Here is a 21850-nt window from a genome sequence, read left to right as displayed (position 1 = left end):
AAGTCACAGCAAAGACAAATGACGTTGCCGTCACTACATGTCACGTTCTCCTCGTTGTCGGCGCCCACGCCGACAATTTTTGAACATTCCAAATATTGTCATAGCACGCCAAGAAACGCGAAGAATGACCAAGTTCTCTACGTTAGCGCTACGGCATCGTTAAGTAACGCCACGAAACTCATGACAACATGAGGCGACACACGAAGGCATGAAGATCGTGCCGTGTCGTGGGAAAGTTCCTGACAGTGGGACAAACGCTTAATTCCAAATCCTTCTATGCCAACTCTTGTACTTATGTGGTTCTTTCTTATTTCATACTGGATTAAGGGCTACCTGGCTGCACCGTTGGCTCTACAAATTCGTAAAATCTGTGTTCTTGCCTTAGTGTACACAGTGTTCCATATAATGATAACTGTGAATGAGCAACTATGAGAAACAATGGATTGTGAGAGTGCATGTGACTGTGAGTGTAAACTGAGTTTAGGGTGTGTATGTTACTCTGTGTGAGTAAAATAAGTGTGAAGGACAAAGTCAGAATGTATGTAACTAAGTGTGAAAAAGAAATAAGTGTGTCCGAGTAAGTGAAAGTGTATGTGACACAGTTAGGGTGAAATGAGTGTGGACTTAGTGAGTGTATGTGATTTAGTGTGATTGAAATAAATGTAAGGGACTAAGTGGAAGTGTATGTGACTTAATGTAAGAGTGAAATAATTGTGAAAGACTAAGTGAGAGTGTATGACTGAATGTAAGAATGAACTAAGTGTGAGGGACTAAGTGAAAGTGTATGTCACAGAGTGAGAGTGAAAAGAGTGTGGACTAAGCGAGAGTATATGTGACTGAATGAGAGAGTGAAATGAATGTGAGGGAAATGAAAGCATATGTGACTGAGTGTGAGTGATGAGTTGGGAAGTATGTGAAAGTGTGTATAACTGAGTGTGAAATTTAAACAAGTATGAGGAACTGAGAGTGAACGAGTATATGACTGAGTGTACGAGTATGTGACTGTGTAAGAACGATATGTTATGTCCTCACCCCACACTGCCACAGGCTCCAACAGCAGTAGTACAGTACAAGAAGGTCGTTGCCTAGTGAGTTGTTCTTCCTGTGGTTAGCCTTAGGTGTACAGTACACAAGACCAGCTGAGGCGAAAATAAACACTGGCTCCTTAAAGTTCACTGTCTTTATTTTCCAAGTAATTCCACTTAATGCTTTCCAACTTCTCTTCACTGCTCTCACAAGCACTGGACCTATACACGCTTTACTACTGCTATCACACTTAATCCTTGACAACACTTTACTAATAGTACACTTAATGCTTGCTAACACTTCACTTGTAATGCAAGTACCAAAAATAATCTTCACTGACAGTATTTAAACTTAATGCTTGCCAGGAACTCTTCACAAACTTCACTAACAGCACTGCTCTACAACTGAACCAAAACCGACTGCACTTCACTCAAACTGAACTGAAACCCGACTGAACTTGAAATAGTCTCCACACCGTCTTATATAATGTTGCATTATTCTCGAAACTTCTACATTTTTCCACATTTCTGGTGTTGTTTAGAGAAAGAGCACAGTTACCAACTCAGAGACATGAAAAAATGCTAGAGTTGTCTCACATTACATAACACTCTAAATCATTAACCATACGAACTTAAACTACATACTTTAAAAAGCAATCACTTAAAATATTATAAAGAAAAAGAGCACAAAATAAACGCATAGTTTACGAAATAACTATGCTCACAAACAGCAGGCTAACTGGCAACTCTGACTCGTACCGGACCCAGCCTACCGTAAACACCGGGAAACGTAGAGAAATATCTCGGCATCTAACTGACAAGTCTCGCTTTTTAATAGATAGTAAAAAACAATGATTTAGTAAAACTTAGAGACAGTGTGAGATCATATCAATGAGTGTATGGCTTTAGGGAAAAAATAGCGAGACTATGAGAATATGAATTAATGAGACAGAAGAGAGAGAGTGAACGATCGTGTAAGCATGCGTAAGAAAGTGAGTGACCTAAGGTTAGTGAGGGAATATAGGGGAGGTTGAGAGATTAAATTTCTAACTGAAAGTGTGTGGAAAGGTTACAAGAGGATGAGAAAAAGGCAGAGTATAAGAGAGAAGTGAAGGAACGGTAACGATTGGGCAAATATGAATTGGAGCAGATGGGAGACTTGGAAGATGTGTGCAGGATATTTACAGAAGAAATATGTGGAGCATGTGATGTGGTGTGTGGGAGGAAGAGAAGACGGAGGGGGGTGCAAGACATTGCGTGGTGGACTGAAGAGGTGAGACAGGCTATGGCACAAAAGAAGAAAGCATACAATGAATGGATGAGAAATAGGGGCGTGGAAGAAGTTGAGAGGCGAAAGAGATGTTATATGTAGAAAGAAAGAGAGAGGTGAAAAAATTAGTAAGAGAGCTTAAGGAGAGAGTGGATGAGGAATTGGGAAGGAATTTGAGTGTAAAGTGGAGGGACTGTAAGAAAATGTTCTGGAAAGAGGTGAAGAGAGTAAGACAGGGTGGAAGTGAGGTTAGCAGGGGAGTGAAAGATAAAAATGGTAGATTACTAGTGGAGAAGGGAGAAAAAGTGAGCTGATGGAGAGAACACTTTAAGGAATTGTTGAACATACAGGATGGAAGGAATGCGAGTATAAATGTCTGGGGAATGGCTGGGAGAAGGAGGGACGTGAGAAGACAGGAAGAAATCAGTAGGATAGAAGTTGTGGAAGCAATGAAGAAAGTTAAATTGGGGAAAGCCCCAGGAATTGATGGAGTGTGTGGTGAAATGCTGAACCATGGGGTAGAGATTATAGTAGATTGGATGTGGAAGTTGTGCAGATTGGCCTGGGATGAAGGTAGAGTCCCGGAGGATTGGAAGTCAGGTATAATTATTCCCTTGTACAAAGGAAAGGGAGAAAAAGAAGTGTGTGGTAATCATAGGGACATTTGTCTTCTTAGTATAATTGTACAAGTGTATGGTAGGATACTTATTGACAGAGTTAGAGAAAGAACAGAGGAATTAGTTGGAGAAGAACAGGGAGGCTTTAGGAAGGGAAAAGGTTGTGTAGATCAGATATTCATTCTTAGATCTTTAGATGAAAAGTTTCTAGAGAAGGGAAAGAAGTTGTATGCGTCTTTCATGGATTTGGAGAAAGCATATGACAGGGTGGATAGACAAAGATTGTGGAAAGTATTAAGAATATATGAAGTAGATGGGAAGCTGTTGAATGCCGTGAAGAGTAGGCCTATGTATGATGGTGCTAAGGCTGCAGTGCGCATGGATGGTGAACTGAGTGAACTTTTCTCCTTGAAGGTTGGGATGAAACAGGGATGTGTCATGTCTTCATGGTTGTTCAATCTGTACATGGATGGGGTAGTAAAAGAGGTACAAGGTAGGGTAGTGGATGTTGGAGTGGACCTGCTGAGAGAGGGTAGTGTTTGGAAACTCCCTGTACTGTTGTTTGCAGATGATACTGTGATGTTGAGTGAAGACGAAGGGGAGCTGCAAGGATGAGTTTGGGAGAGTGTGTAAGAAACGGAATCTAAAGGTGAATGTAGGGAAGAGTAAAGTGATGGTCTTTGAGAGAGGTGAAGTCAATGAATGTACAGTGTTGGATGGTGAGGAATTGGAAAATGTGAGTACGTTTAAGTATTTGGGTAGTGTGATGAGTAAGGATGGAGGTTTGGAGGGTGAAGTGCTTGAAAGGGTACAGCAGGGAAGGAAGGTTGCTGGTTCCTTGAAAGCAGTGATAAGAAACAGGGAAGTGAGCATGGAAGTGAAAAAGTTATTATATGACAGTATTGTGACACCAACTCTAACGTATAGAAGTGAAGCTTGGACGTTGTTGGAAGGACAGAAGTCAAGAGTGAGAGCAGTGGAAATGAGTTATTTAATATGAGCCTGTGGAGTCACATGGAGAGACAGGCTGACGAATGAAGATATAATGGAGCATTGTGGTGTGAATGTGGATGTGATAGGAACACACTGAGGTGGTTTGGCCATATGGAGAGGATGGAGGGTGAGAGACTGACGAAGAGAGTGTATGTGAGTGAGGTGGAGGGGAGAAGAGGGAGGGGGAGGCCGAGGATGAGATGGAGGGATGAGGTGGAGAGGTATATGAGAGAGGGGTGTGTGATTGGGAGCAGGGCAGTGGAATGGCAGAGGACAGGGCGACGTGGAGGCGATTTGTTTGTACCCACCCCAAACGGGATTTAGGCGTCTAGCAATAGATAGAAAAATATATATTTTTTTTCACATACTTAGCCCGCGGCGTCCCGTCGACGTACTTCCACGTCCTCACGTTATGTCACAGCTAATCCCGTCGACGTACTTCAACATCCTGCAATTGCAAGGTTCATAATTTCCACATTTTTCAAAATTCGCGCGAGATTTTCGATTCGCCCACGTACCCAAGCCTCCTCTACCTGCCGCCAGGTGGGCAGTGTCCTAGACCCCGCGTGACCCGCGCTCGCCCTTGTCTCGGTCACTCACCTGCTAGCAGTGACCCAGGTCAGACATGGCGCGGAAAGGTCTCTCAGACGAGGAAATTGCATCTGCCCTGGAAGCCTTCACTGGAGATAGTGATTCTCCACTCGACGATGATGTGGTAGATCGCGATTACATCCAGCCAGAGGAAGAAATAAGTAGCAGTGATGAGGAGGTCCCTTCGCCCCAAAAAACACGGTATTTGACATACCATAAGGCAAGGGAAGGCCAGCCTGCTCCCCAGCCATGTGCACGGTTATCTCTCCATCCCGAATCTGATGAGGACGAGGATGAGGACGATGAGGATGACAGCGGCTTAGGACGTGGTATCGCCGCAGGGTTGGGAAAAGAAAAAATATCACCATGAGGATCAGAAGGTGGGGCGAGAAGACATATAAGGTATGGTGAAAGTCTTTTGTCTGGGGAAGTGGAAAGTGGTGTGGTGGGATTGCTGGGTGAAAGGGAAAGTGTTGTGGCGGCAGCGCGGGGTGAAAGTGAGAGTGGTGTGGGGGTAGTGCGGGGTGAAGGGGCAAGTGGTGTGAGGGAGGCAGCACGAGCACGTGGTGCACGTAGGCCTAGGGGAGAGGAGGTGGAGCCACTCCCCAGCACTTCTTTCGCCCCAGAATATTTCCAAACTTCCTCCCCACAGCCCCAGGATGTGGGGAAAGGAAAGAAAGGGAAGGGAAAGGGTAAATGGTAAGGCCAGTCAGTAGGTGCTAAGTCAAATATAAAGTTGAAACGGGTGTGATTTTTTCAGAAAAATAATGTTTAAGTTGAGAATTAGTGTAAGTTGAAAGAACTGATATCAAAACTATACCCACTGTGTAAATCTGCGAAAATATGACGCTCAGTATAACACTCTGGTCAGTAAATATGTGATAGCAAGGAAATAAAGTGGAAACGGGTGTAATGTTAGCATGAATAAAATGTATAAGTTGAACAATAGTGTAAGTTGTAACAATTGATGTCACGAGTACACCCACATTCTGGTCAGTAAGTATGTGATAGGAATTGTATAAAGTGGAATTTGTTGTAATGTTTGTAGTAAGGTATTTTATAAGTTGAATACTAGTGTAAGATGAAACAAATGATATCGCGATAACACTCCCTGTGTAAGTACGCGCTAATATGACGCTCAGTTCCATCGTAAGTTCTGAAATTATGTGATATCATTTATATCAAGTGTAAACATGTGCAATGTTAGTGGAGAATTAGTATATAAGTACAGAAATAGGTTGTAAGTTGAAATAGTTGTCATAGTGACTTCACCGTGTGTGTTATTATGTGCTATTATTACGCTATATATTTACGTAAGGCCTGAAATAATCTCAAAATAGTTCTATAAAGTTGAAAAGTGTATAATATTATTAGAAAAGTATTATGTAAGTAGAAAAAACACAATGCGAGTTGAAACAACAGTCACAGCGAGTTCACTCACTACATAAATAAGCGCTAACATTACGCTAAATGTTATCAAAAGGCCTGTGAATACGTAAAAACAGTTCAATAAAATGTAAAATGGTATAATGTTATTGTAGAAGTATTATGTAAGTAAAAAAAATGATATGTATCATGATTTTAGAATGTTAGCGATTCATCGTGACCGAGTTGCCCGATTTTGCTCATTTTGCATGATGGTACAATGCTTATTTCTGCTCTATTTTTGTATAAAATCCAATTTACTCTTTTATCACATGTTTTTATGTTTGTAATAAATACATATCTACTTACTTTCATTGGTTTCCCAGACTTATAATACCATAGAAAACGTTAGAGGCTCAGACCGCCTACGGAGAACAGGGGGCCAGGTGGGACCAAGGCATACCTGGTTAAGGTACTTAGGGACCCCGGGAAACAATTTCTTTGCCACTGACCATTGTTTCTGACCAAAAGCGAAAGTTTTAGCAAAAAAAAAAAGGGTCGAAAAATGGTCGGGATTGGGGGGTACCAGTGGTCAAAAAGTGGTCGGGACGGGGCGGGTTAGATTCTTATGTCCTCGTTCCTCACTGTCACAGGCCTCAACAGGTAATTAGGTATGGGAAGGACATTGCCCAGTGAATAGTTCTTCATAGGGTCAGCCTTTCAATGTACTCGAGGTCAACTAAGGCGTTGTAATAACACATGCCTCTGACTTTCGTGGTCTTTATTTTCCAAGTAATTACACTGTCTGTTTCACAAATCCAGAGCTACACTAACTTCTGAAGGCCACAGTAAAATTGAACCTTCTCTGTTCTTTCCCCCATCCTATTGAGTCTGTGAGGTACATGGAGTGGTCAGTACACAAATGTTGAACAAGGATTATTTGTTTCATTTCAAAGATCTACCCATAGGCACTAGGAATCAGCATATCAATCCCAAATAGGTAGCTTACACTGGCTAGACAGCCGCAATTTGTGTCGGAAATGTTTTCTGACGATTCGGAAAACAGGGCTGATGGTGGGGTGTGTGCACATGTGGGTTCTATAAATGCTTGAAACTCACTTTTTAAGATCATTGTGTTGTTTGTAGTTCATGTTTTGTTGAGAGAAGTGCTGGTTATAGTAAGACCTAATGCAAAATTTTATCAAAATCCACTGAATAATAAATGAGCCTGACATCACCAAAGACTGGCGGTTTCTTAATGTTTTCTCTTTGTCACAATCATTCCGTTCACAAAACGTCAGACAGTTTAATATTAAGGAATATATATTTGATAAGCTTGTCAAGTATCATTAGAATTCAAATGATAGTTGTCGTGAAAAACGGCGCCAAATTTGATCCCCTACAGTATACTGCCAGGTAGTGCCTGGCAGTCTAATAACCATTAAATAAATATACCTCCCAGGAATGTGATATAATTCTACAGAACTGTGACATATTCGGCTTACCTGTGCATACCTCAGCATATGCTAATTTCATTCTTGTCTCATTTCTTTATATATCTTGTGTCTTATCAGGTGCATGAGTGAACGTTGTTCTGCACCGTGAAGAGGGATCAGCATACAGAGAAGGCATGCATAATCCATTCTGGCAATGGTGCCCCACTCAGTGATCTCATATCACCAGGAGATTATGACTCCTGGAACACTCTTCTTAGAGCTGCCGAAATAAGTCAGCACACACAGCTTCTGGACATTGCTGCACCCGTAGGAGAGGGAGATGTCTATCTATCTATTGCCAGACGCCTTAATCTAGTAAGGGGTGGCCACAGACAAATCGCCTCCATGTCGCTCTGTTCCCCGCCATTTAACTTCCCCGCTCCTGCTCACACCCCCCTTCTTCATATACATCTACAGTCCATCCCTCCATCCCGCTGCAGGGGGTGACCTTGACTTGGTCGCAGGGTTTGAAGCGTGGTTGACTGTGCCACCTACCTTGGAGGCATGCCTACCTTTGTAGGGTTCGTCATTTGTCGGCCATGTGGACTAAGCACCCCCTACATCACTGGTGGAGGAGGCCTGCTGATGATGTTAGTCTCAGCCCATTTACCATCTAGGGCAGAAGTGTTGCCCCCCAGTGTGTTTGTCGTGCGTGTCATCCCGTAATGCTGGGAGACGGGAGTCCTGGAGGTTGAGCGGTGCTGCACAATGCGCCCTGCAGCTAGCAATACACCTCTTTGGTCCCTTATTCTGGCTAGATGGGTGGCCCAGTTGGGCCTGACTAGGTCAATCGGCTGGTCATGCATTGGCTAGGATCAATTGGGCACTGGGGGGCTCTGTGGCTCATATAGTCCTGAAGCCACCCTTGCCAAGGTCCCCCTGTGGTTACCCGCGTATACTCTCCCTCTGCCTCTGGGGTCACCAGTGGTGTTGTCCCTGGCATACGACCTCCCCTTGTTGGGCTTCATGGTGAGTGGAGGGGTGGGGGAATGAAGTTATATATGGTCTTATTATGGCTAACTTTCCCCCCAATTCTGGTACTCATGTGGCATGTGGCCACGCCCACGAGTCCCTATCAACCAGCCATGTCACTGCTTCTGTAAGCCCTGTACCACGTAAGGGCAACAAGGGGAAGGAGCACTTTCAAGGGAGCAGTGCACAGCCCTCCAAGAAAGCTCTCTCGCTCTTCATAGAGACAATGCCTGGCTTTTTTGTACTGGACCAGTTTAAGAAATTCCTAGTTTTGATGTTGGTTGATGGTTCCTCTGTCAGTGACCAAAACGCTTTTAAGATTCACCATGACCTGGTCAAGGCTTGTGGGTCATCCCCAAAGGCTGTCCCACAGGCAGATGGGTCACTGCTTATAGAGGCCAGGGATGCAGACCAAAGTGCTTGTATCCATGCCATCAAATGTTTAGCCTCCTGTGATGTCACAGTCACCAGTCATTCCACCCTGAACCAGACTCGGGGTGTTGTCTTCTCCATGGAGTTCCTTAGGTACTCGAAGGAGGACCTCCTGGATGGGCTGAAAGACCAGGGAGTAGTGAAGGTGGAGAGGATGAAGAAAAAGGTAAATGGGATACTGACAGACACACCTTTGATCTGTTGACATTGCCTTATGTCCTGGAGGCAGCTTACTACCGCCTTCGGGTTAAGGCATATGTGCCAAGACCTAGGCGGTGCTTTCATTGCCAGAGATTTGGGCATGTCAGCAGGTCTTGTCGTAGGAACATGCAAGGTCACCCACTGGTGTGTGTTAATTGTGGTGGTAATTCACACAGTGAGATGGACTGCCCAAATCCCCCCTAATGTGTCAACTGCCGTGGTGCTCACCCAGCTTCATAAACACAGTGTGACCAGTACCAGTTTGAGAATGAACTCATGTCAGGTCAAACCCGTGAGAAGATTTCTTTTGCAGAGGCAAAGGAAAAGGTCAGAGGGATGTTTATCCGCCCTGGGGTCACTTTTGCTTCAGCTCTCTCACGTCATAAGGAGATCCCACAGTACAATGAGACAACGCTTCATGCTGCCCCACCTGCTTCTCGGGATAATCAGTCACCACAGACGTCCCAGTTGGGGGATGCTACTGTGACAGCAACACATAGAGGAGATCCCATTCCAGAATCCACTCCTTCAACTCGTGATACGCAGAATGCAGTTCCCATGGTTAGTACTGTTTGTGAGAATGACGGCTGCCCAACTGCTGCTCCGACTGTTTCCGCCCCCATTTCGGTGGCTGATGACTTGCACACTTCTGTGGTGGTGGCGGATGTCCACGTTGACCAGACTCCTTCCCCTGTTCTACCTAGTATGCCCAAAGCTCTACCTATACCCGGCAAACATCACCGTTGTTCGTCAGAGTCCTCTGAGCATGATGACTGGCCACCTAAGGTCTCTGTTGTCGACCCTTCTGTCAATACCTCACCTGTTCCCTCTGCCCAGCAGGATGAGGGATTTAGCCAGGTGACATCTGGTCCCACCCCGAACTGGGGATGTTGTTGGAAAGCTCACTGATGCTTCAGATCTAAAGGATGGGATGGCCTCCTCAAAAGATTCGAATCCTGTGGGCTCTACATCCACTTCTGAGTCTAATGGTGGGAGCACTGGCTGCCCTACATCTCCAAAGATGGCCCCCAGGCCGCCTTCTAAACAAACATGTATCCCCACTCCAAGAAAAAATATTGCAAAACTTATTTCCTCGTCCTCACATTTGCCTTCGGATGTTAGAGAGAGGGTGCGAATTCCTGGTGCTGGGCAGGCTCCTCCAAAATGCTCTCATAAGCATCAATCCAAATCTACTGGGGGCACAAGGTTGTCCCGCCCCCCATCCTGATTCTTTCTTCACTATTGGTACTATGGCATTCTCAGCCAGTATACTACAATGGAATTGTCGAGGGCTGCATGGTAATTGGGAGGAGCTGTGGACCCTCCTGGCTAATTCCCCTTTGTGCGTGTGTCTCCCGCAAACTCTTGTAGGGTTTGCCACTCCCCATGCACCACCTGGATACAATGCTTTTTACTCAATGCCAACCCTGGGTCCTTTTGGGGGTAGTGATGTTTTGGTGAGGGTTGACATCTCTCATCGGCCAGTCCACCTTCAGTCTGACTTCCAGTGTGTTGCTGTGCAGTTGTATGCCCACCACTGGTATACAGTTTGTTCCATTTATTTACCGTCTAGCACAACAGACGGTAGGGTGGAACTTGAGAACCTTCTAGTCCAGTTACCTACGCCCTTTCTTCTCTTGGGGGACTTTAATGGTTGCCATTCTTTGTGGGGTGACTGTCTTGTTAACCAATGTGGGAGTTTGCTGGCATCCTTATTGGAGGATGAAGATCTTGCCCTGTTCAATACTGGGATGTTTACACATTTTCACACCCAACGGGTTCATTTACTGCAATCGACCTATCTATCTGCTCTCCTGACTGTCTCCTGGACTTTACCTGGGAGGTTATGGAGGATCTTCATGGAAGTGATCATTGCAGCAGTATCTAGTCCCTGTTCCTGGCTACCGAGGTGGAGAGTGGATAAGGCAGACTGGTCACTTTTCTCTGACCTAATTTCTCTCAATGCCTCAGTTGAAGACTTTCCACATATTGATGAGGCTGTTTCGTTCATTACCTACGTTCTACATTCTGCTGCCCTTCATGCTGTTCCTAAAACCTTTGGCACGTATCACTACCGACCTGTCCCATGGTGGAATGAGGATTGTAGTATAGCTGTACATGCCAAGAAGTTAGCTTTCTCCCATTATCGTAGATGCAGGACAGAACATTATCTTGTCGAGTTCAGAAGGTCGCGGGCTAAGGCTCATCAGGTATTGAAACAAGCTAGGTGGGATTCTTGGAAGGCTTATGTGTCATCTGTAAACTCAAAGACACCAGTGTCCCAGGTGTGGAAGAGGGTGCAAAAGATTTCAGGAGAAGTCATTCAAGGCAGGTCCCCTGTGCTGATGTCTAATGGTGAGCCTGTTGGTGACCCTGCAGCTGTGGCCGATATTTTTGAATCTGCCTTTGTGATGGTCAGTCAGAGACATTACCTCACCAATATTTGCCAGACATAGGGAGATAGAGGAGGCAAGGGTGCTTGACTTCTATTCAGGGAATGTGGAGTTGTACAACCTCCCTTTCTCTTATCGTGAACTCCAATCTGCCCATTCCCTTTGTCATGACGCCTCACCAGGGCCGGATAATATTCCCTATGCAATCCTTTGGCACTTGAATGATGATGCACTGTCTTTTCTCCTCAGCCTTTTTAACAGAATCTGGAAGGAATCTTCTCTCCCTCCTCTTGGCATGAGGCTATTGTCCTGCCATTCCAGAAGCCGGGGAAGGCAGGTTTCAGTCCCCTGGAGTATCGGCCAATTGCCTTAACATCTTGCTTGTGTAAATTATTTGAGAAAATGGTCAACATGCACCTAATGTATTTCCTAGAAAGGAATGAATGTCTCTCTCAGTGTCAGTCTAGCTTTCGAAAATATCGCTCAACAACAGATGCACTAGTCTGTCTTGAGGCTGCAGCATGTGATGCTTTTGTTAGGCAGCAGCATCTGGTGTGTATTTTCTTTGATGTAGAAATAGCATATGATACTACATGGCAGTTTGGTATCTTCCAACAATTCCATTCTTCAGGTTTACGTGGCAGGCTGCCCCTATTTATAGTAAACTTTCTACGAGACCATTCATTCAGGGTCAGGGTAGGTGTCACCCTGTCTCCTTTGTACCCTCAGGAGGAAGGGGTGCCTCAGTGTGACGCTTTTTGCTCTAGCATTGGACGGTATTGTGTTCTCAATTCCAGAAGGGGTGTCGGCCTCACTGTACGTTGATGATTTGGCTATATGGTATTCTGCTTCCCGAATGTCCATGGCTGAATGTTGCATGCAGCTCACTTTGGACAGGGTCTCTCGGTGGGCCACCATGCACGGCTTCCATTTCTCCCCAACAAAAATGGTGGCCTTGCATTTCTGCCGCTTGAGAGGTGTTCACCCAGTTCCAGACCTCCAGTTATATGGCCACGCGGTGCAATGTGTGGATGAGAAAATATTTCTTGGTCTTGTTTTTGACAAGAGACTAATGTGGATACCACATATTCATTCATTACGACGATCATGCCTCCGTGCCCTGTCTCTCCTACGGACTCTATCTCACTTATCTTGGGGCGCTGACAGAACCATCTTGCTCTGCCTTTACTGTGCCATAGTAAGGAGCAAATTGGACTATGGGTGTCTGGTATATTCTTCTGCCACTGAGACAAGCCTGCGGCACTAAATTCGGTCCATCATGCTGGGATTCGTCTGTCAACTGGGGCTTTCCGGTCTTCCCCAATTGAAAGTCTTTTAGTTGATGCAAACGAATCACAACTGGATCTCCGCCTGCGGTCTTTAATGGTGCAGTGTTGGCACCGCCTTCCAGCCTCACTGAGTTGTAAGGCTGCCTCTGAGGTCGCTCTTCTCCCCTTTTATAACACTCACCCTCGCTATCCACACCCATTTGGGTATAGAGCGAGTGCTGCCATGGGGGAGTTGGGTGATCAGTCTTCCCCGGTGTGCCCTATGCATGTCCCCCGAGTAGCTCCCTGGCTTCTCCCAGAGGTACAACCATGTGATTACTTCCTTGAAAGGAAAGCCTTCCTTTCCTCACTAGCAGCTTTGTCCATTTTTTTTAGAACACACCTATGCTCACACTGGCTCAATTCCTTTATATACTGATGGCTTTGGTGTCATTTTTCGTGATTATAGCCGTGGTGGGGGTCTCCCTCCTTCTGCATCTGTTTTTACTGCTGTACTTCCTGCCATATTAGTCGCAGTCGAATTGATTATTATTTTACCTCCAGGCTCTTTTACAATTTTTAGTGACTCAGCCAGTGCCCTACAAGCTTTGTCTCATGGCTTCCCATCACATCCCCTAGTCCTGTCTATCTTGGAGTGGCTCTACTTATTATGTAGACGAGGATACTCTGTACAACTGTGTTGGGTCCCTTCAAGTGTGGAGGTCATGGGCAATGAGCGTGGTGACTCTGACGAGAGCTGCTGCCTCTTGCTCCTCCTCTCCTAATTACCGTGTCCCACCTGAGGATTTATGTACAGCCACTGTGGAGGCTGTCCGTTTCTGCGGGCAGAGAATGGGGGATGCAGCAGGGGCGAACAAACTCCGCAGCATTCGTCGAAATCTAGGTGATGGAGGGTACGTGGGACTGTCCTGACAGTGGGAAACAGCTTTGGCCTGTCTCCAGATTGGTCACACTAGGCTGACTCATGTTTTTTTTAATGCAGAGGGCGCCCCCTCCCTATTGTGATGACTGTCTGGTTCCTTTAACTGTGCAGCATCTTCTTGTGGAATGCCCAATCGAGACCTTCGTCGTCAGTACCTTTCTGGGTGCCGAGCCAACAACGGGTCGTGCCTTCTTTCCTCGGTGCTCGGGGAAGAGCTTGTGCTACGGGAGAAGGCACCTTCTCCTTTGTGTTGAGCTCTGGCCTTCTCTACATGCTGTAGGGCTTTACCCTCTTTTAATCTGTGTTTTAATGAAGATGTTCTCATTTAACCTTAATCTTTGCACTACGTTTTAGTTTTTGTTGTTTCTTTTATACTGTTTGTTTGTTTTATGCATCATTTTCCCCTTGCTTTTTATGGTTTTTCATATACTTTGACTTTCTTTTAATGTTTATTCGGCAGCATATAACTTCTGCTGTTGCGCTGCCATGCCACATTTTCATTCATTCAATCATTCATTCCAACCCTTCATCTCATCCTTGGCCTCCCCCTCCCTCTCCCTCCTTCCATCTCGCTAACACTCTCCTCGTCAGTCTCTCACTCTCCATCCTCTCCACATGGCCAAACCCCACCTTAATGTGTTTCTCCTAACGCTTCCTATCACACCCACATCCACACCATAACATTCCTTCACTTCCTCATTTGTCAGTCTGTCTCTCCATGTGACTCCATTAGCTCCTCTCAAATAACTCATTTCCACTGCTCTCACTCTTGACTTTTGTCTCTCCAACAAGATTCAAGCTTCACTTACATACGTTAGGGTTGGTATCACAATACCGTCATGTAGTAGTTTTTCACTTCCATGCTCACTTCACTGTTTCCTATCACTGCCTTCAAAGAACCAGCAACCTTTCTTCCCTGCTGCACCCTTTCAAGTACTTCCCCCTCTAAACTTCCATTCTTACTCACCACACTACCCAAGTATTTAAACACACTCACATTTTCCATTTCATTCCCATCCAATCTCACTGTACATTCACTGACTTCCCTTCTCTCGAAGACCATCACTTTAGTCTTCCCTGCATTCACCTTTAGATTACGTTTCTTACACACTCTCCCAAACTCATCCACCAAACCTTCCAGCTCCCCTTCGTCTTCACTTAACAACACAGTATCATATGCAAATAAACAACAGAACAGGGAGTTTCCAAACACTGCCCTTTCTCACTAGGGCCACTCTAACATCCACTGCCCTACCTTGTATCTCTTTTATATCCCCATCCATATACAGACTGAACAACCATGGATTGTATATATATATATATATATATATATATATATATATATATATATATATATATATATATATATATATATATTGTTACGGTAGCGCCAGCCCGGGGCTATTACCAAAAGACAACAAGGCAGTTTTAGATGATCGGCCTCCACTGCGTTGTAAAAAATAACGCAGACCCCGGCACTCACACTCCGTAAACTAGAGAAGAACTGCGCAACGGAAAATTATCACTTAAGTACGCAACACTCTGTACTTTAATAGTAACAAACGGAACAGCCTACCTATGGATCTAGCCTACTATCGTCACTACCGGAAATAATACCGCCCGAGACAGTCTACAGGAACACCTCCCACTTATTTCCGGTGGTGACCAATTTCTACTTAACCCGTGTCCAAGGGGGAACGCAGTTGATAGCTCACGATAGTTCTCACTAGCCTTGTGCAAGGAGATGGGATTGAACTGTGTAGGGGTTAGGGGTGTGTGTGTATGTACGTGTGTTGGGGAACGTTAATAAAGGCAGCGAGAGGACCACGGTGAGCCAGACTGGCCCTCCAAAGACAACACGGTCACAAAATGAAATAAAATAGCTACTTCCCTCAGTCAGCAAACAAAAGAATAAAATAAACTTAAATGAAAACACCAGCTCGGCACAAAAATGACTGGGGAGAGAGAGAGTGTGCACACACACACGATACTGAAGCTGGTTGGGAAGACACTGGACGAATGCTAGGCTCGTGTGCAGCCAAGCGTGAACGCATGAATCAGATTAATTAATAAGGAACTTAAATTCGTGCCCCTCTCTCTCTACAATGAAATGGTACTTCTAATGCAAGCAAAACATCATTAAATATACTGGTAGCTCACATAAGACAATCAAAATAATCAAATGCATTCTCATCATGGTATGAAATAAAATTGCCCTCAGTGGCAGGAACGAAACAAAAGAACTTGTAACACTCGCTAATTTAAACTCCGCGAATGACACGGATACATATATATATATATATATATATATATATATATATATATATATATATATATATATATATATATATATATCTTATCTATCTATCTATATCTATCTATCTATCTATCTATCTATCTATCTATATATATAATATATATATATAATATATATATATATATATATATATATATATATATATATATATATATATATATATATATATATATATATACCTATATATATATATATATATATATATATATATATATATATATATATATATATATATATATATATATATATATATATATATATATATATCTATATCTATCTATCTATCTATCTATCTATATATATATATATATATATATATATATATATATATATATATATATATATATATATATATATATATATATATATATATATATATATATATATATATATTTATATATATATATATATATATATATATATATATATATATATATATATATATATATATATATATATATATATATATATATATATATATATATATATATATATATATATATATATATATATATATATATATATATATATATATATATATATATATATATATATATATATATATATATATATATATATATATATATATATATATATATATATATATATAAATATATATATATATATATATATATATATATATATATATATATATATATATATATATATATATATATATATATATATATATATATATATATATATATATATATATATATATATATATATATATATATATATATACAGCCTGCTCGATCTCTATTCAGTCCCATAGCCTCACCGACTTCCATACCCCTCTCCCTTACACACTCATCCATCATATTCCTTCACCTTCTCCATGGCCTACCTCGCCTCCTCCCTCCTTGCAATTCGCTCAAATATACCTCTTTCACTACCCTGTTTTCATCTATTCGCTCATCAAGATCATTCCATCTCAGTACACTCTCTTCGATTCTGATGTCCACAGGCTTCCTGACTCCGCATCTTTCACTTATCACATTATTTCGTGTCCTATCCACCCTCTGTACTCCACATGTATCCCTCAGCAGTCCCCCACTCTCACTCTTGACTTTTTATTTTCATACCACACCGTAGTCATACAACGATATGTTAAAGTTGTCACTAATGCTCATTCACATAAGCCTCGTGCAGCTTCAGCACTCAAGCATCTGTTTCTTATTAAGGCCTTCATATCATCACCTACTTCCCTTCCTTGTGTCACTCTACTTTCCACTTCTTTTGCACAGCATCCTCTCTATTCTATCATTGTACCCAGATATTTGAATCTCACCAATTCAAGTCTCTTTCTATTCCCTGTAACATCACTGGGAGTCACTTTCTCTCTTGATTACCCTCACTTGACTCTTTTTTACATTTACTCTCAGGGTACGGCGCTCACAGACATCAGCAAAACTCTGCACTAGTCTACCAAGTTCTTGTCGGGTATTTGCAAGTAGCATTGCATCATCAGCATACAACAAATTTGAGATATTCCATCCATCACCATTTATTACCAACGCCATCCCTCTCTCCATTACTCGTGCATTTACTTCTCTCATTACCCCATCCATATATATATTTAACAACAATGGGGACATCACACAACCTTGTCGCATGACCACACTGATCGTGAATCATTCACTTAGATGCCCATTTACTCTTACAGCTGCCTTACTGCCATAAAAAAAACACTTGGTGGCACCTAACAGCTTACCATCTACATTGTTCATGCACAAAACCTTCCACAATCCATCTCTGTCTACTTTGTCATATGCTTTTTCCAGATTCACAAATGCCATAAACACCTTGTAGTCCTTCTCACAAGCCTTCTCCACTATCTATCTCACTGCAAATATTTCATCCACACATCCTTTGCCACTCTTAAAGTCACCCTGTTCATCACCCATTAGGAATTCTGTTATCAGTATATCTTCCCCTGCCTTCCCTACAACACTCAAAAAACTTATGCTGCGATAATTCTTGCACTCACTTCGCTCACCCTTATTTTTGTACAAGGGCACAATCACAACATTTTTCTACTCTGCTGGCACAGTTTCACTCATCCATGCCATCTTACATATTTATAACATGCACTTGATTCTGCTCTCTCCGCAACACTTAATCATCTCTGCATACACCTCAACCCCAGCTGTTTTCCCGTTTTTCAGCCGCTTCACAACCTTCTTCACCACTTCTGTCAGGACTCCATATTATAAATACAAATCCTAATAGATAGCATGATTGATAGATAGATAGATAGATAGACAGAGCACCAAACAAGGAGTGTGAAAAGGAAATTAACTTGCAACTCTTTAAGTGAAGGAATGCTGGTCGTGCACTATAAGCAGTATATACACACAGACATACAGTATTCTAGAAGCTTCCATGACAGTATAGCACACGTGACACGACCCCTACTAAACGAGAATGTAGGAATCAGACCTCACAATGGGGCAAGCCATACAACCGACAGATAGTAGGGAGAAGGAGGCTAGCAATAGGGGCAAGAGTGTGGCAGAGAGAGATAGAGCGAGAAAGGAAAGTAGCTACCAGGACTCTACTTTATACTTCACTCGTGTGTGGAGACTTTGTTAATAATCCAAGACAAATAAAAATAGCCCCATACTAATCTTTACCTCTCCTGTAGTTACATGACAAAAGGGAACGAAGATTACCTACTTACAAAACTACTCACGTATAACAATCACTCGTCCACGAGTCAAATATATGTATAACTGATCTACAAAACACACTACAAGAAGCTACAAAGTTTCTGCAAGATATGGTGGCAGCAGAAGTATGAACCTCGTCTTCAAATCTACAATGAATTCCTACAAAATACAAGCTAGAAGCCTATGAGTCTACAAGCCTAGGAGCCTACGAGTCTACGAGCCTACGAGTTTACGAGTGTACAGTTGAGTCTACATTATCAAGATAGAAAACAAACAATACCTCTTACAACCAACAACTCACAACCAGCTCCTGACAGTATTCTCTCCAACCCCCCTTCCGCCTCCCCGATCATCACGCTGATGCAGAGGTGAAGAGGTCACACGATGTCTTGCCATTAGTTTTACAAAATATTGATACAAAGAAACTTCCAATTTCTACGACGAACCAATGAATTACAACCATCTACGATCAACTACAAGTAACATCTGTATGAGTCGTCTGTATAAGCTTCTACACGCACCTGCAAGTAGCGACATTCTTCATCCCACAAAGAGTAAATCACAAGCAAAAAGGACCGAGAATAAATTGAGAAAGAAAAACAAAACAAGCAAACGAAAGTCAAGAACACAGCACCAACCACCAGACCACCACCCTTCTCTCCATCCGCCCCCTACCTCCACCAACAACACCACGCTGACAAGGAGTAAAGAGGTTAAGACGACGAAGCAAATACCAAGCCCATATTCACAATTCATCTTACTCACCTTTCTTCACTCATTTAATCACCACAGCTACCAGAGGGTGAGAAGTCAACGTCACTGTGAGTGTTTGCTGAGGCGATGCCACGTCATCAACTCGTGTGTCACACCGCCACTCACCACCACTCATACCATTCCAACCACGGTAAAAACTAGTGAGTTACATAATTACTTCATTTATACAATACACAGTGACAGACAAAAACTTCTGCACAAACATATAAAACATGCTGTATTGTTACAACTTAAAATACATATACCTACTTCAGTTATCAGCATAATTCAGTCACAAAATATTTTCACCAGCAATAAATATTCTACACTGCATATATTCATTCATTTACTATAGCATTTATTTACTACCAACGAGCGTTACCCTTTATACCTACATAAAAAAACGTGTTTCATACATACAACTATACATTCACAAAGTGATCAAGAAAATATACTATCACAGTTACTCAGTGAACGATTAAAAGAACTGTATTAAACATTTATTAATTAAAGCTACCTAGTGGAAACAGACAAATTAAGTTACAAAAAAAAATGGCCAACACAAATGACGTTAGCAAGAATGAACAACATCTTCCACACAATCGTGATGACAAAGATTTCCACACAGTGTTGACACATATATTGCCCACGATAGGAACAAGTGAACAACGAGTCAGTGTATATAGTTAATACTGTATATAGTGTATATATATTTTTTTTATAAAATACAAAATATGGGGCTATATAATATAATTTTCAGTAATATCTGTGTAATATAAACTAAACCTTAAAAAAAGGTCGCAAGGAAATTAACCAGCAATTATGCAACCTTGGACAACACCGAAAAAGCATAGTCAAACGAAGAAAAACAAACTATAGAAAATCAATACGTAAAAAAAAAAAAAAAAAAGAAATATAGTAAGATCACATAACAAACAAATGAAAATAGGTGTAAGAGTTACTACAAATGCCAAAATACCACATAAACTCCTTCTATAAGTGAAACAAACCAACAAAATTGTTCTCCGCGAGCCAGTGGCAAGACACATCATCACTATTATTGACCGCAGCATGACCGGATTAGCGATGTCATGACTGCAATTATCACAATTATGTAACAACAAATGATTGCTTTATGTTACACTTGCTATAATTATGTAACTACAAACTTTATGTAACAATTTATACAATGTTACAATTAAGTATTACTACAGTGTTACTACAGTATTACTACAGTGTTACTAGAATTATGTTACACTTGCTACAGTTATGTAACTACAAACCATATGTAACAATTACAGTACAATTATGTAACAATTCATACAATGTTACAGTTATGTATAACTACAATATTACTACAAAATTATGTAACAATTCATACAATGTTACAGTTATGTATTACTACACTGTTACTATAGTATTATGTAACAATTCATACAATGTTACAGTTATGTATTACCACAATGTCACTACAACATTACGTAGCAATTCATACAATGTTACAATTCTGTATTACTACAAGGGTTACTACAATATTATGTAACAATTCATACAATGTTACAGTTATGTATTACTACAGTGTTACTACAATATTACGTAACAATTCATACAATGTTACAATTATGTATGACTACAATGTTACTACAATATTATGTAACAATTCATACAATGTTACAATCATGTATTACTTCAGTGTTACTACAATATTACCTAACAATTCATACAATGTTACAATCATGTATTACTACAACATTACAGCAGTGTTACTAGAATTGTTACAGTTGCTACAGTTATTTAATCAATTATGTACAATAAAAATACAATTAGGTAACAATTCATACAATGTTGCTACAATTCTCTATTACCAGAATCATCATACAAGTTAGGTGAAATATTATACATACTATTTTACATACACATTTTACAAAATGTCATATAATAACCAATTTAACCATATTGCATTTATTCAATTATGTATACAATTTGTTTATAAGGTAATATTACTGGATCATTGCAATATTAACATGAATATTATATCTACACAATATTATAATCAATGTTATGTAGTAATAGATTAGAATATGTCAATAATGATTGCTGTCGGAGGACCGCCAGTGGCGTGACCGAGTGATGTCAGGACTTCATTTTATAAATACAAATCATAATAGATAGAATGGTGAATGGATAGATAGATAGATAGATAGACAGAGCACCAAACAAGGTGTGGGAAAAGGAAATTAGTTTGCAACTCTTTATGTGAAGGAATGCTGGTCGTGCACCAGAAGCAGTACATACACACAGACATATAGTATTCTAGAAGCTTCCATGACAGTATAGCACACGTGACACGACCCCTGCTAAACGAGAATGTAGGAATCAGAGCTCAGAAAGGGGCGAGCCATATAACCGACAGATAGTAGGGAGAAGGAGGCTAGCAACAGGGGCGAGAGTTTGGCAAAGAGAGATAGAGGGAGACAGGGAGGTAGCTAGCGGGACTCTACTTTATACTTCACTCGTGTGTGAGGCACTTTGTTAATATTTC

The sequence above is a fragment of the Coenobita brevimanus genome, chromosome 46 (assembly GCF_032717465.1).
Source record: "Coenobita brevimanus isolate Jiangsu-jjx chromosome 46, ASM3271746v2, whole genome shotgun sequence".
NCBI classification, from domain to species: Eukaryota; Metazoa; Arthropoda; class Malacostraca; order Decapoda; family Coenobitidae; genus Coenobita; species Coenobita brevimanus.
Note: the sequence above shows the minus strand (reverse complement) of the source record.